We start from the raw sequence: 16,489 nt of genomic DNA, 5'->3' as shown, positions 1-16,489 counted from the left end.
CATATGCCTTCTCCCCACCCCTAAACTCATTTACATCTGTTCCCAATTATAACTCTAGTTTCCCTGCAAAATTGATTCTGTGGAAGGAAATTTTTTTTTACGTTTCCTGTTCCTTGTAAAACATTAGTGAAGACCCAACCACTTCCTTAACTGTTCATTTCTATCTCTTTGTATGGCAGAAACAGTTCAAAGTATAGTTATAATTTAAGTTGTGTTGCTGGTATCCACAGCTACAACTCATCTCTCCAGCTCCCCACCGGATTTCTAGAAATCAGCACTGATCACAAGGCAAGGTTCTTACTGCAAGAGCCAAATCCTTTTTTTCTTTTTTTTAAGTCTAGATTGAAGAAAGGTTTCCTGCTGGGATGCTTCTAGTTACTTCAGGTAACCTGCAGTAGGGCAGCAGGATGAAAACAATGGTGTGTAGAGGCCAATTCATCACATGAGGTTGAATGGCATTTGGAAGGCCGTTTTGGCTGCCCATCCTTCTCATTTGCTTCTTGTGTTGATGGCTTCCTCTGTCCTTCTCTCCTCTTGACTCTATGGTTAATGATTCACTCAACATTAATAGGTACAGTTTGCTGACTGTTGCAGTAGGATGTCCCCACGATGCCATGTTCAGAAAGCTGTCCGCAGATGAATCGAACAATGGCTGTCTGTTCTGTCAGTGAAATGCCAGACTGCCACCTACTTCCATTGCTTGATATACAACTGTTCAAAGTCTTTGCTTCAACAGTTACTCTTTCTGAATCTAGATGTTATATAGTACTTGCTGACACAGCCAGCTTTGGGTGGGTGGGGATCCTTTGATGCTTGTGACGTTCTGATAGCTTTTCATGTTGTTGACATGCTCACTGTGCACATTATCTCTGCGTCAAAGCACTAACAGAAAAGAATCTTACATCTGAACTCCATCTTAATCCTCATATGTTGGAGGTTAATGCAACACTCTTGTTCATTGGACCAATACGAAAAGCTTATTCCTAAATTTTGGTCTATTACATCAGAACAAGTTTTTATCTCTTTGCTTGTTGCACATAAGAGTTTAACAGATCAGGTTTAGTAGGTGGTATGTAGGCTTAATAGGTCTTGCAATTGTAGTTTACTGGGGAAACCTGCCATAGGGCAGAGGGGTGGGTTGACATGAATGATCCTTTGGTCCCATGCTATCGCCATTAGTACATCAGACCTCTGCTACTTGTGACTTGCTAGAATGCAGCCTGTCAGCTTGAGGAGCCTGAAAGCATTTAATTCTCATTACATTGAAACAATATCAGTTGTTGAATCTCAAACATTTTAGCTAAACGTTGCACAGAATTTTTGTATTTTTTACAACACTGGTTAATTTATAAAACAAGAAGGTGCCAACTGACATGTAAACCACCACCACTCCCCGATGTACGGTGGTTGGCTGGTCCGGGTTAATGAATGGGAAGGCAAATGCACTCTGAAAGATCTCAGAGGAACTCTCTTCTTTATATGTTATGGGCCTGACAGAATGCAAAATAGATTCTGGGGCTAAGTTCTGGTGGGATCTGGTTCCAATTAGTCTCTGTCCTTCATTCCCTGCACTTGGAATTCCCTGAGATCCAGCAAGTTCCTACTGATATGAGTTTACACCTTGTTTTGTCAGGAAGAACACACAGTGAAAACAATTTATTTGATTAATTGTTCCCAAGCCCTGTCTTAGAGAACTCTTTGACCCTAAGCCCACCCCATTTCACTGACATGGCCAGATGGCATGAATCTTTAAGTTCCTGACATGACAGCTATATAACATTACAGTGCATAATTTTAGGAGATACAGTGAGAGGATGAGGGCCTGGAGGGGGAGAGGGATATGACACCACAATCTCTTTAGCTGCAAGCATCTCACTTCATTTCTTAAATATCAGACTAATGACTTGCTGGATCTGCCAAAAATTACCCTCCATAAAATTCCAAACATCTTGGCATTCCACAACGACTCAGTGGTGAATAACTAACATATCAACACTGAGCTATGTTAAGGTTCTTCCTTGCCAGACAGGAGTAGGAGAATTATACTGCTCCAAGATTCTGCAAAGACCATTAAATTAGTGTTTGTTTCGACAGCACAGTTCTTAAACTTCGCACTGTTGGTTGCTTGAAGATTCCTTGATGGTTACTTCAGACTGAAGTATTCCAGTGTGGAACAGGTTGGTGGAAAACACGTACATACCCCTCTTACAAAATAAGAGGGTTGCATCTGAGTAGAACTGGAACCTAGACCACAGAATGGAATGTGTTTAACAGTACCCAAATCTTGTATTAGCAGAATGTGATAGTAAAATAACAACAACAACAACAACTTTATTTTTATCCCGACTTTCTCCCCAAAGGGACTCAATAGACACCACTATACTTAACAGAGTATTATGCTTACTTAAACAGCCTATGAAAAACAATTGCACTTAGAGACAGTCAAAGTGGATTTGATTAACAAATATGATTGTCTTGGACCTTAAATAAGGGCATAGCATGGTTCTTGCATGAAAAAAAAAATCTTCCATTTAGTGGCCCAGTAATCAATGTACATTTTCAAGTCCTGTTATCTTTAAGTATTTTTTTTTTTAAGGAGAAAGGCAGTCATAACATTTTCAAAGAGCAGGCAGAAGAATCTTCAGGTGTAGTGTGTAAACCCACTTTCAAACATGGGTGATGAGTTATTCCCTATTCCAAGGAGGTATATGAGTGCTGTTGTCTCTTCAGTCCCCTTCCCCCATTCATCAGATGGCCTGCAGGACATTGTTTAAAAAGATTATAGCGCTGCACATACAATATATGCATAAACCCATCTTCCCCTTATTTCCTTTCAATTCACAGACATTTAAAGACATTTGCAAAACTGCTCTAGAATTGATGGGATCAAAGTGGTTAGTGATGTCACAGATACTGACAAATACATGCCCATCACAACTGGCTTTTCCCCATCTTACACTGAATTATACTGTAAACCTGCAAACTGGTTGTTTTTTTTTCTTCCTCCTAGAGCGCACCCCAGGACTCATAGAAAAACTATGTGTGTTTGGAGGACAGTGACGTATTCACCACTCCTGAAATGTCTTTTCTGTCTTCACCTTAAACTAGGGTGCTAAGCTGGCTTTCTCAATTATAGTGATGACTACTGTCAGGTTGCATCCTGTAAGAATGGCACACACTCTGCCACCACAATTTGCAAGCCTCTCTTTTTGTCTCATATTAGTCACCCCTCCTGCAGTCTGGTTGCAAAAACAATGGAACCATCAGAAATTTGATTTGTGTGCTCATTACTTATGCTTACCTTTGTACTGAGATGCGCATGGCTGTTTAACTTCTTCCTTCACTCTACTTAATGTAAGTTTTGCCAAATGGGGCAAACAGCAGCTGGGAGAGAGTGATTTTCAATGAGTAAACAGCATGGGGGAAAGTGTTGACCCTGTCCTTCTGCACTATGCTCCTGATCGGGATTGTCTAACGGCAGGATCCCAACACACCTTAAAATAATGTCTAGTCTGGCCCATAGATGTTACCTGTTCAGTCCACTTAAGGAAGTGGATCACAGAAGGTCTTGTGCAATAAATCTTAAGCTGCAGTAATCTTGTAGCTCCTGACAGTTGTCTCAGAATTCCTAAACTTCACATGATTGATCTTAAATTTCATGCCCTTGTCTGTTATTTTGACAGAGAAAGAGAAATCACAAAGCCAGTGTTTTAACGTCCTTCTCCGACCATTCTCAACTCCACCAGCTCCATCACCCTTCTTTCTGTTTCCTTTCTTCTTCCTGAATAGCACATGGAGCTGCTTCCAGCCCCCTCCCATTCTCCTCCCACTCTTGAGTTTACTGCTTGTTGTTCTTTGAACACACTCACCAGGTGTCCTCATCCTGTCTGTTCAATTATTAACTGGTGGGCACTGAATTCATTTTGCTGACAGATAGACCTTGAGGCTCTCCTTGCAGGCAAGACATTAGAAGATGAGGAAGGTGTTTTGTGCTCTCTTTGATGATGAGTCTTAACTCATCGTAGAAGATGAGACATATAGTAGACCTCAAGAGAATATGGGACCTGGAACTGCAAAGAATGGTTGGGCAACTCGATCCAGGAGAAATCCTGTAGAGCTAGTGCCAGTCAATACTGAGCAAGATGCACCAACAGTCTGCCTTGTTATAAGGCAGGTTCATATTTTTAGCTCAGGGGATTGGATTCGTGTCAGAACAACAGCACAGCAGAAAGGGTTAGCCATTCTTTCCAAGCGCTCAATGCATTTTCCCTTTTAAAAAACTGTGGGAGATCGAAACCAGGGACATGTGGTGTAGGAGCGGCAGGTGAGGCAGAACTGCCCTGTTGCAGTCCATGGAAAAGCACTGCAGCTGTCCTGTCCGCTTACACCTGAGGATGCTCTCCTTACTTCCAAGAAAGTGGATGAAAGCAGATTCTCCTCGGCTGTAAGTGGGTAGACTGGCTGCAATGTGATTCCACTGACTACAATAGGCCCTCCTCCCCCCGCATTACACATCCCTGATCTAAACATGGACATCTCATCAACTTGCCCCCTATGAAAGCACAGGGAGAAAGAGGAGTCTGTGACTGACTAAGGTTTGCAATTATAGATAACTGACAGATACTGTGATAAAACAAGACCAAATGGTAGTTTGTATCATAGACATAATGCTCAAGAAAAAGACTGCTGTATTGGGAATCTGCCCAGTTTCTGAAGGAACACGTAGCAGACTGCAGGAGCTGGAGGGAGAGCCAAATTCGGCAGAAGTGGGCAGGATTGCAAGACCACTGATATATAAAGAGTGCAAGGTTAGCAAGGCTTGGAAATACACTTTAGAGAACTACAGTTGGCCAGAGGAGAAAATACTGGGCTAGACAGATCAATGGTTCATCTTGGGATAAATCATATTCATACATTCCTATAAGTATAGATCTGGATTTTATGCACGCCTGAAACAAAGGATGACATCTAGTTTACAAACTGGCAGCTGATTCATTTAAAGCAGAATTTAAATGATAAAATACACAGAAAACAAAGTCATCATACATAGAAATATACACAGAACTATGGGGTTTCTGTTTCATTTTCAGTTCCATCAGAGATGTAGGGTTGAGCCCCTCTGAAAATGAGACCAACAGCAGCTTCAAAACGTGTTTCAACACAAGCTGATACTTTTTATCCTTTAAATATCCAAATGGCCACTTTCACAGGCCTGTTGCCTTGGCTCGGACTTCACTTATATTGCTGCCTTTCATCCCAGCTGCAGCTCTTCAGGATTTATCTCTACGGTTAACTTCCCCTTTCATAATATTAGCACAGTTGAAGCAGTTGCTTTCCTGTTGCAGGCAGTGATTATATAGCAAATTAACCACAAGCTGTTCAGTCCGAGTCCAGCAGTTGGAAAGATGCTCTTCTGAGTAATGGCTTGTGTAGCTGATGCTTTTATCTCTAATTTGCATGTGCAATAATTGCAGAAATTAAAAAAGGGGGAAAAAAATCCTGGATCTATATATTCAAGTAAGGGTTTAATAGGCAGGGAGAAAGCACAAGGACCCCAGAAGTTAAACAACCTGCTCAAGGTCAGCATCACTTGGTTTAAAGTGTACACCCCAGATGGACAATGGAGTGAAAATGATGGAATGATGAAGGTTCTCCGTAGTTGGTAGGGCTGTGAGTGAATGGGTGGGATTATTCCATTTCTATGTTTCTTTTTTTTGAGGTGGGGTTATTTGAAAGAAAACATTTATACTCCACACTTTCCTTATTACAAAATGTGCCCACTGTGCTTAAAACACCAAAAGGGGACATATTTTTGGATCTGTTTAATGGAGGGGCTTGGCAGCTCTGTGCAGCTGTTTGCTGCTTCCAACTGCTGGCACAGGTTCATTCTTCAGGTTCCAGGTCAGCTGGCCCATCTCCAACCTTTTCTGCTGGTGTGTAATCTATTTGGTGACGTGTGCATGTGTGACTAAACTGATCACTAAGAGTATTGGCTAGGAGGATTTGGAAATGTGAAGCAGAAAGATGGTTCAAGCTGAGAGGCTGGCCTGTTGCCTTTATTATTATTATTATTATTATTATTATTATTATTATTATTATTATTATTATTATTATTAATTTATATCCCGCCTTTATGCCCAAAGGGCACACAAGGCGGCTTACAACATTTAAAAAATACAACATTAAAAACAATAATTAAAACAATTTACAAATAATTAAAAATCTAAAAAACAAACCCCGTGAATTCTCATATAAAAAGCAAGGAAACCAGCCAGCCTGTCAACAAGTAAAAGCTTTTTGAAATAAAAAAGGTCTTCAGTCCACGCCGAAATGTTAGCAAAGAGGGAGCAGTTCTCAATTCTAAGGGGAGGGTATTCCAAAGTTCATTTGTTACACAAATGTAAGAAGACTTCCATAAGGAAAACCAATGAAGATGTTGGGGCTGAGCTCAGGGTATATAGTTGTGTTTGTTTTCTGAACAGCAATCATTGGTGCATGCTGGAAGTTTGCATGCAATTAGACAAATTAAAGGAGGATGGGTGTATTGATGGTTGCATGGAGGCTCCATTTTCACTGAGGCATCATGTCACTGAATACTGGTGACTATATTAGTCATGACGTTACCTCCAGGTTACCTATGTTCTTATAGCTGGAAAAAGAGTGACTGCCTTCAAGCTACTGACAGGCTTCAGAGAAACATCTGACTATCACTGAAACGGAGGGAACCTAGCTCAGTGCTAAGGCAACTGTTTGCATGCTGAAGGTCCAAGTTTCAAGTCTCAGTATCTCCAGTTATGACTGGGGAAGACCTAACGGGGGAGAGCTGCTGCTATCCAGTGCAGACCATACTGAATTAGATGAACCAACTGGCTGAGGATGTATGAGGTAGCTTCATACACTGAGCTCTGTAGATGGAAAGTTTGCATGTGAGATGGCATTCAGAAATGACATAGTGCATCGGCACTGGGAACTGATACAGTCTGCCAGGTCAGTATTGACTTCATTCTGCTGCATGTAAGAACGAGGTCAGAAGCAAATTTAGACATGATCGCCACAGTAAGTGATATTTCAAACGGGACTTCACAAGGAGGTTTGGTAGATACGGCAGCATTGTGAGTGCCTGAGCCTACAATGTTTTTATCGAGTTCAGTTGGAGTGCTGTAAGGTGAGCACATAGACACATGCGTGCAGAGGAGGAGAGCGAAAAAGATTGAATCTTCCTAGAGACTAGCAAGATTCTATAAACATAATCAAAATGTAATAGAAACTTTTTGGAAATGCTGTTAGAAGGAGAAAGCATCAATCTTCATGGAACTCCACTCAACAGGCTTTCTCCAGCTAATCAATCATGGTCAAGACATGGGCCGTCCCATCTGTCTGTGCAAGGGACCAGGAGGAGATTGCAAAGTCCCTGGGCTGAAGCTACCATCTCAATACGAGGCAATTCATCATGCAGAAAGGGGAGGGGGAGAGAGGGAAATAATGTAACACTAATAAAGTAGTTCCCACCACCAGCACACTTCTACAATTTTCAATGAATTTTTCGTAAATGAACCCAAACTGTACGGAAAGGGAGAGGGGGAAGGAAGCTAGCTGGAGAATGTGGTTTTGAGATGCACACTGCTAAACAGGGACAATAGCTGTCATCTGCATACCAGATCTTGTAGCAAAGACTGAGCTGGCTGCTTCATCAGGTGATGTTCAGGCAGGGAACAAATCTATACTAAAGAGATGATGTATCTGCATCATCGTACCACCCAGACCAAGAGTCTTAGAAGCTCAGGGTGTTTTCTGATTCCAAATTTGCATGGTCAACACCATGTGCACACATTTGACCCTTGGATATTTCTTCCTGAAAAATAAAATCATGAGCCTCCAACAATCCCTAACCCCTCCGCTTGCTGTGGGCTGGCAACTGATAGCGTTTATGCAAAAGCTGTTGTTTTTTTTTCTTCTGTTTGCTACTTCAGGTTCCACAAAGGAAATCCCTGAATTATATTTCAGTCAGGCCTGTGCTCAGTCAATGTGTGCATGCAGTTACGATGTCAGGCAGTATCTAAATGCACAGAGTGGGGCTTTTGATGTCATTGCAAGGGGAGAAATTTGAGCCTGACAAGTCACTTCCCAAACTTGGGAGACTTTCTGAGTGCCACCTGAAGCAGCAAAATGGTCTTCAACCAATCTGGGGAGAATTCAGTGAACATGCAGGTGGGCATGTGGCTAAGGAATTCTTTGGAAAGCACCTGGAAGTTTGAGGATGATGTTTTAATACTATCCTATACAACTCTCAATGTGTGTCCTCAGAGCTCTGCTAGATATTTTTCTGTGGTAAGTCCAAAGAGAGGCAGGGGACATGTCAGACTGTGAAAACAGGGATGGGATGCAGGTGTGTACTGCTTCAGCCAAGATTCACCTCCTTCTGCCCTTTCCAGCCTTTCCCCACCAGCTTCCCAGCCTGCCCACCCCTCAAAACCACCCCCTCTGCTACCTTACTTGCTCCAGTGTAGCATCTGAGAGCCACTACTATGTGCACAGGGCCTCCAGCCATTTGCGTCCACACCCCCCAGAACACACAATAGTGGCCCATCTTTTTTGATGCTGCAGTGGCAGTTATGGTGGTTGACTGGGAGCTCTGCCACCCTAAGTGTCAAAAAGGTTTGGGTCGACAGGCATGTTGTTTAGCACATTGTTGCTACAGTGGATTCCATAAAATCATTCTTTTAAACTATGTTTTTTGTTTTTTTTAAAGACTTTGCATTTCAATGGGTGGTAGCAGCCAGTGAAATGAAAGGTTGATTCATAAGAACATAAGAACATAAGAACAGCCCCACTGGATCAGGCCATAGGCCCATCTAGTCCAGCTTCCTGTATCTCACAGCGGCCCACCAAATGCCCCAGGGAGCACACCAGATAACAAGAGACCTCATCCTGGTGCTCTCCCCTACATCTGGCATTCTGACTTAACCCATTCCTAAAATCAGGAGGTAGCGCATACACATCATGGCTTGTACCCCATAATGGATTTTTCCTCCAGAAACTCGTCCAATCCCCTTTTAAAGGCGTCTAGGCTAGACGCCAGCACCACATCCTGTGGCAAGGAGTTCCACAGACCGACCACACGCTGAGTAAAGAAATATTTTCTTTTGTCTGTCCTAACCCGCCCAACACTCAATTTTAGTGGATGTCCCCTGGTTCTGGTATTATGTGAGAGTGTAAAGAGCATCTCCCTATCCACTCTGTCCATCCCCTGCATAATTTTGTATGTCTCAATCATGTCCCCCCTCAAGCGTCTCTTTTCTAGGCTGAAGAGGCCCAAACGCTGTAGCCTTTCCTCATAAGGAAGGTGCCCCAGCCCCGTAATCATCTTAGTCGCTCTCTTTTGCACCTTTTCCATTTCCACTATGTCTTTTTTGAGATGCGGCGACCAGAAATTCATAATACTGCTCTTCATAATATTGGGGATTATCTAACCCATATTAATTTTAATTAGTTTTATTTTCTGTGAGAAGGTTAAGCAAATGCATAGATATCTCCTATTAATATAAATGTGGCCTAAAGATATAGTTTTCAATTGAATTTTACCCACAAGAGGGGCATTCTTTCTTTCTTTCTTTCTTTCTTTCTTTCTTTCTTTCTTTCTTTCTTTCTTTCTTTCTTTCTTTCTTTCTTTCTTTCTTTCTTTCTTTAATTTCTATCCCATCTTTCTCTCCCAGTAAAGGGCACTCAAGGTGACTCACAAAAGAAATAATATAAAAACATAAAATATATAAATATGTATAAAAATAAAAGATTTAAAACCAATAAAGCACAATACAACTTGGAACCCAAAATAAAAATAAATAAATAAATAATTAAAAATAATAATAAAAAGCCATGCCCCCTTGTGTCAGCATTAAAAGGCTTCTTTAAATAAGAAGGTCTTAATCCCCCGCCGGAAGGACTCTAAAGAGGGAGCTTTTCTCGGTTCCAGGGCTGTCTGATATACGAGATATATGTAGATAAATATCTCGTAATATTTATCTACATATCTGAAAGTCTGACCCCAAACTTTCACATCTCCAACTCTACACACTCTTCCTGGATTCAGCGAGATTTAGTGCTACGTAGACATGCATAGGTTTGAGCTTATTAGGTTAGGTGCTTATTGAAATGGGGATAAAAGAAAATACAAAACCATTAACAAACATTGCTACTTGCTTTGTCATTTCCGTACTGCAGACTTTTCAATTACAAAAGATGCCCTTATTCTGAAGCTTATTGTGAACTGGTAGATCAAAAAAAGAACTGTGATGCTCATGGTAAGGAGAGAGTGGGAGAGAGGAGGGGGACAAGCTGCTGCTCAGATCAAGATGTATCCTGACAGATCAAGTTGGTGAAACCCATTAATTAGCACTTTTGGAAACAGTTGCTAAGTTAATTATTCCTCTTTCAGATGAAAGAAAGCTAATTTCTGGCATTTACATTGACAGTGACGAGCGCTAATGTTTTTAGAGTTGTCATCCCTCAAGATAAATGATATTCTGAAATGCACATCCAAACATTTTGATGGGAAGCAATTGCACTAAGGATTCTGGAACTCCAAAGATGTGTTTCTAAGAGAACTAGGCACACGTATTCAGAAGTAAACTGGAGACGGTAGAACCTACTTCTGAGCACGAATGGGCACTTGAGTCCTGATGACTCGACTTGAGTTGTGGTAATGCAGATTTTCCGTGACTGATGGGCACTTGAGTCACACATGTCATTGACTTGGACCCTTACGTGCAACTAGGGGCAGTGAACCTGAAATAAGTTGTGACTTGTAGAGACTCAAGTAACGAAGACTCGTGATTTTTGTGTCTGCAACTTGGTAGTGTGTCTGTGTGCTTGCTCACTATTTTTTTTGCCACACATTCCTGCTTCTGAGTAAACCTGGTTAGAAATAGGCTACAGGTCCCTAACCCCAAGTGACATAGAATGAGTCTCATTTGTTACTAAGCCTTAGAATAGACTTGAATATTTCATGTTACATATGTCCAGCTCCCAGCCTAATATGTGAACTTCAGACCTCCAGCAAGAGTTGTGTTTCATGAATTGGGATGGAATGTGTCCCGGGACACAGTCATGGGACAAACCTTGCCTATGTTGAGTTCCAGATGCTTCATCCTGTGCTAAGCTCTTCATTACGTCATGTGCATCTGTAAAGGAAAGTGGAGGGCGAGATGGGGTTCAGCGCCTAGTGGTTAGACAACTCACTTTAAGGTCTCCTTGTTGGGTAGACTGGGAGTGTACTGAGAAGGGCTAGTCTTTGTTGCTACTACCAAAAGCTACAAAAGCCTTACAACCAACTAGGATTAAAATGTAGACAGTCTGGAAGAGGGGCCAACCTACTCCTTCCTGAGCAAACTGACACTAGGCAGGTGGGCTGTAAAAGTAAAACAGGTTTATTAAAATGCAGAAAAATCAAAACAATGGAGGGAGAGATATAAATGATAAAAAAGCACTGATCAACCAGCAAAAGTAGAAAATGCAGGACACAGTTATTGGAAAGTAAGCTGAAAGTATGTAGTGGGTGGGAATAGTTGAAAAAGGCTGCTCTAGGGCGGCCAAAAGCTCAAAATATGTGAAAAATAGGTGAAAATATCAGATGTTCAGTGCAGCACCTGTCTGTTGATGAATTTAAAACTTATAGCTAGAGGTGTGATTTTTAGGCGATAACGAAATAAAAACATATAATCACCTCCAGGCTGACAAACATTAGGCACAACCTTGAAGGAACATAGTCCCCCTCCCCGACATTGTGTGATTGATCCGCCTCTCTCCAAGCTCTTCTCCTTGCAGAGAACAGAGAGGTGGCACTCCTGAGCTGAAAGTCTTGCTTTGTGCCATAGAATGCGGATGGAGCTCCATTTTGCTTGCGTAGAATTTCTTCTGCTGTATATAACACTTATCGCTTTGCAAATTGCAAGGATTATTTTCTCTTAACTGCTAGTTGTTTTAGAGGCTGTAATTGGAAATAACATATTCTGACTGGATCCCAGAATGAAAGACACCTTATACTGAAAACACTTTTTTCTTTTCTTTTTCTTCCTTTCGGGGCTAGATTTAAGTGGATGAACAGCATCAAGGAAGTCTTGTCATTTGGGCAGCTTCATTCATGGTTGCCTTCTTATACTCAACTTTTAAAATATTTTTCTTTTTGCCTGAGACGAGTTCAACATCTGGATAAGTTTGAATATAGTCAGGCCTCTTTATCCACAGGTTTGGGACCTGTGGATTTGACTATTTGTGGGTCCTGAACCCGCAGGGTTGGCCCAACATGGACCTTCCAAAGACAACTGGAGCTGTGCTCCGATCACCTCTGGAGGGCGTTCTGAGGACCATGGAAGCTGAGAACAACCTCCATGGGTCTCAGAAGACCTTCTAAAGCCTTCAGGAGACCTTAGAAGGACACTTCGGTTTTTGGAGGAAAAACTGAAAGTGGTTAGGCAATTATAAGGTCTTGTGAGGCCCGGGGAGGCTTTTACAGTACTATTTTTAAAAAAGGTTAAAATCCATTATGCTGTTGAAATGTTTGGTGAAGAAAAGTACAACTCTTTACACTGTGCTTTTAGCCAACAGAGGTTGAGTATTCTGACTACCAATGACAACATTGTATTCTGGCTATTTGCTTGTGTCAGGGAAGGTAGCCAAAGATGGTAGGCTGAGGGAGAGGAGTAGTGCCAAAGGGTTAGTGTGCATGCACTCATTCTGCTTTTAACTTTTCCTTTTCACTGGGTCAGCAGCTGAACAGGGAAGGAGAGACTGGTAGTTCTATCCACTGCTACCATCCCAGGCTGAGATCAGGCAGAGTGTGGTCATCTTGGGAAAAACACCCCTGCAAGGAAGATCACAGAACCTCAGGAGTTCCTGTTTAAAGTCAAATTGCAGTAACACCTGCAAGCCCTCAGATGTGACATGCTTTGAACAAAGAAAATCTCAGCTTCATTCTTCAGGTGGTACTGGAAAACACATGTCTGAAACTCTAGAGAGCCACTGCAGTCAGAGTAGACAGTACTGTCTTTGATGGAGTTAGGGCCCAATCCCAAAGGTGGTGCCACCTCCACCAGGTGCAGCAGCACCAAAGCGGCTACTGCTGCAGCCTCCAAAGGTCTCCTCAGGGGAAGGAGATTTTCACCAGCTATTTTGCTGGCGCAGAGTTGGGAGACTCCGTGTAGGGCCAGAAGGTCCAACACAGAGTTCTGGATTCGATAGAGCTCTACTGGTCCTACCCCCTCCCGCCTCTCTTCCTCCCCTGCTCGGCCCTCCCCCACCTCCCCCCACCCTCCCCCTTCCCCAATGAACCTTACTGCCTTGCTGTACACTCATACAGTCTGCACAGGAGAGCTCAGGATTGGGTAAGAGCCCAATCCTATCCAACTTTTAAGTACTGATGCAGCAACAATGGGGCATGCACTGCATCCTGGGTTAGTTGTGTAGTCACGGAGGCCTTCAAGGCAAGGGAATGTGACTGCATCTGCACTGGAAAGTTGGATAGGATTGGGCCCTAGTGGTCTAATTCCGTATAGCTTTACAGGATTCAGCAACTTCCTTTGTTTATAGGCAAATACAATGGAATCTGTGAACAGTTCAAGGTAGTTAGCAACAAGGATATCTGGCTGAACCACCCTGAAAGTCTTGCTTGGCATACACAGAGCAAATTTTATGATAGCAACCCTGGCTGTGATAGGAACATCTGAATGTGGATTATGTAAACAAACCTTTAAACAAACTTTTAAAGTTCATGATCATATCTGCCTTTTAAAGTCCAGTGATTTTGTTTCACTGTATTGGGAGCAATAGGTAGACAGCTGATTATACAGCAGTCATTCTTGTTTAGGTCCAGTGCCTGATTATCTGCCCACATTCATCTGAGCCTGTTATAAATCAGAATATATATCAGTACTGTCCTAGTATACAATCACTTGATTTATTTATAACCACATCAGCTACTCCAGAGTAGACACACACTGGACTCTGAGGAATGATTCCAGCGTAGGTGGTTTGAGAATTGCAGTATTATTTACTTCCTCATTAATCTATGGTTCTGGCCAAGAGTTAAGTGCTGTGATTCATCATCAGCTAAAACAAAATCCAAGACACCCATGCTCAGAGAATGTGTTGCTCCTCCTGTATTGCAATGCTGAAGCAAAATTATGAAATCCCGTAGAGCTATTTACTCAAGTCTCCCACTTGCTCAACCCAGAGAGCACAGTAGGGCAGACAGCTTGCGGATTTCAGCCAAACAATGTGTTTTTATATCCTATTAGACAAATTGGTTATTGTTAACTACCAGGCTTAAGCAGCAGCTATAAAATACTTATGATGCACTATTTTAAAGCATCAGATACTTGTAAAGGGTAAACTGAGTGGAGGCTTGGCAAATGGATTTACAGAGTTCATGCTTTATAGAAATAACGTATTTTCTTTTTATCCAGGCCGAGGGTGGTGCCACTAGAAACTCCCTGTCTTCAGCGGGGCAAGCTGAACATGGGCCAATATTGGTGACGGGCCCCTGTGACAGACTAGCTGGTTTTCCAATGTCACATGGATCGTCTGAGCATGTGCTCCTGAAGAAAAGCTAGGACTGACATCTTGTAGGCAAAACTGAGCAAGAGATGCACTAATTTCTGATTTTTAAAATGGCAATTTTCATCATATCTTTTCAAATGTTATTACACTAATAATTAAATGTTATTGGTTGGCAACCTTCAGTCTCGAAAGACTATGGTATAAGCCTACAGCACCCAGTATTCCCAGGTGGTCTCCCATCCAAGTACTAACCAGGCCTGACCCTGCTTAGCTTCCAAGATCAGAGGAGATTGGGCATGTGCAGGGTAACAGTTATATATATTATAATATTATATATAAATGTCAATATAATATTATATATTATTATATTTGATTTTTCTCTGTAAACCGCTTTGTGACCTTTTAGTTGAAAAGTGGTATATAAATACTGTTAATAATAATAATAATAATAATAATAATAATAATAATAATAATAATAATAATAATAATAATAATATACCCATTTTTGCCTAGTCTGCATGTGTTGCAGAATGAGGTGGTAGAATCTGAATGGTTTGTACCACTTCAGAATGCAAGGGGAGAATGCTCTGTTTGAAGGCTCTCCCATATCCAAAAGTTCATGTGATTAAAAACAAAAACAAAAACTAGCACATCAAAGAAAAATGGTCTATTCCAAATTGGTCCTTGTTATATTTTCTGATTGCAGAATGTTTTCATGTAGGTGAACCTTCAAAAATGTGAATCTTCAATATGAAATTGAAGTCCCCCCAGCATAGAATTCTTCCACCTATTACAGCATTCTGCAGAATTTGTAGTCCAGACTCAATTGTCAGGTTAAAGTGGATTTGCCGGCCCAGTCCAATTTCCTCCCTTTGTCCTACATTTCAGTAGAATAGCTAGAGGGGGTGCAAAGCACTAAGTTTTGCAGATGCCTAAATGTGCCATTCAAGCAGCTCTCCCCTCTCCCCTTTGGAGCCATTCTGGGCAATGGGAGCAAAGCAGAGGCATACTTTGCACCCCCTCTAGCTACACCACTGCCTACATGCCTCAGTGGGACTGGGAGGATCCTCTGGTACACAGCAAGGCTCTGGCCTTCCTGCCAGCACTCCAGCAGTGAACAACTCCATGCATTCTCAGAGTGTTAGTGCTGGCAGAATGCTCCATCCACCAGCACTGAAGCCCATCAGGATTGGACTGTAATGCTATTTATGGCTGAGGTTTAAATTTTTATGGGAGACTCGCATGCCAAGTCACCATATCAGTTCTCTGTTTAGGCTAGACCTGTTCTATAGTGTCCTTCTTGCCTTTCCAAATCATCATACAGGTTTATTGATGTGGGAACATAAGAAATTGGGGTCTGGCAGTAGATAGATCAGCTTTGCCATGTCTTGCTGCTTCACTAGTCTAGGAAGAAGAGGCACTGACCATCACGAAAGAATGGCTTGATGAAGGAGTACATGACCACAGATCCATTCTATCCCATATACAGATGGGAGCTAGAAGTTGACCACAAATAGCACCCGACAACCTTCTGGCTCTTCATGTTGCAGTACAGGCTTTGTGCCTAACAGCCCAATCCTAGGCGTGTCTACTCAGAAGTAAGTCCCGTTATAGTCAATGGGGCTTACTTCCAGGTAGGTATGGATAGGATTGCAGCCTTACAGCCCAATCCCGAGCTGCAGGGGCTGCAGTGATGCTGAAAATGGCTGCCACTGTATCCAGCACACCCCAGGCAGCCGGTGCTGCCTTCTCAGGAGAAGGGGACTTTCATCCCCTTCCACCAGGTTAGGCGATTAGCCCCACAATGGGGCTACTCGATTTTACAATGACCCAAGGGTCGACCTAGAATTTAGAGCCTCTGTGTCAGGCAGACGGCCCATCATGGAGGCTGAGGATGGTGGTCCGCACAACTGCTGAGCAGCGGAGCTCCAGTGCTCCA

The 16,489-nt window shown here is 42.3% G+C and overlaps 1 pseudogene; it reads right to left on the bottom strand.

Moving 5' to 3' along the window:
• Positions 1-14,753: 14,753 nt before the first annotated feature.
• LOC136649992 (5S ribosomal RNA) lies at positions 14,754-14,870 on the bottom strand (annotated as a pseudogene).
• Between the last annotated feature and the right edge of the window lie 1,619 nt (positions 14,871-16,489).

Source organism: Tiliqua scincoides, chromosome 4 (assembly GCF_035046505.1).
Source record: "Tiliqua scincoides isolate rTilSci1 chromosome 4, rTilSci1.hap2, whole genome shotgun sequence".
In the NCBI taxonomy this organism is placed as follows: Eukaryota; Metazoa; Chordata; class Lepidosauria; order Squamata; family Scincidae; genus Tiliqua; species Tiliqua scincoides.
The sequence above is the reverse complement of the archived record's forward strand: the minus strand, read 5'-3'. Positions and strand labels throughout refer to the sequence as shown.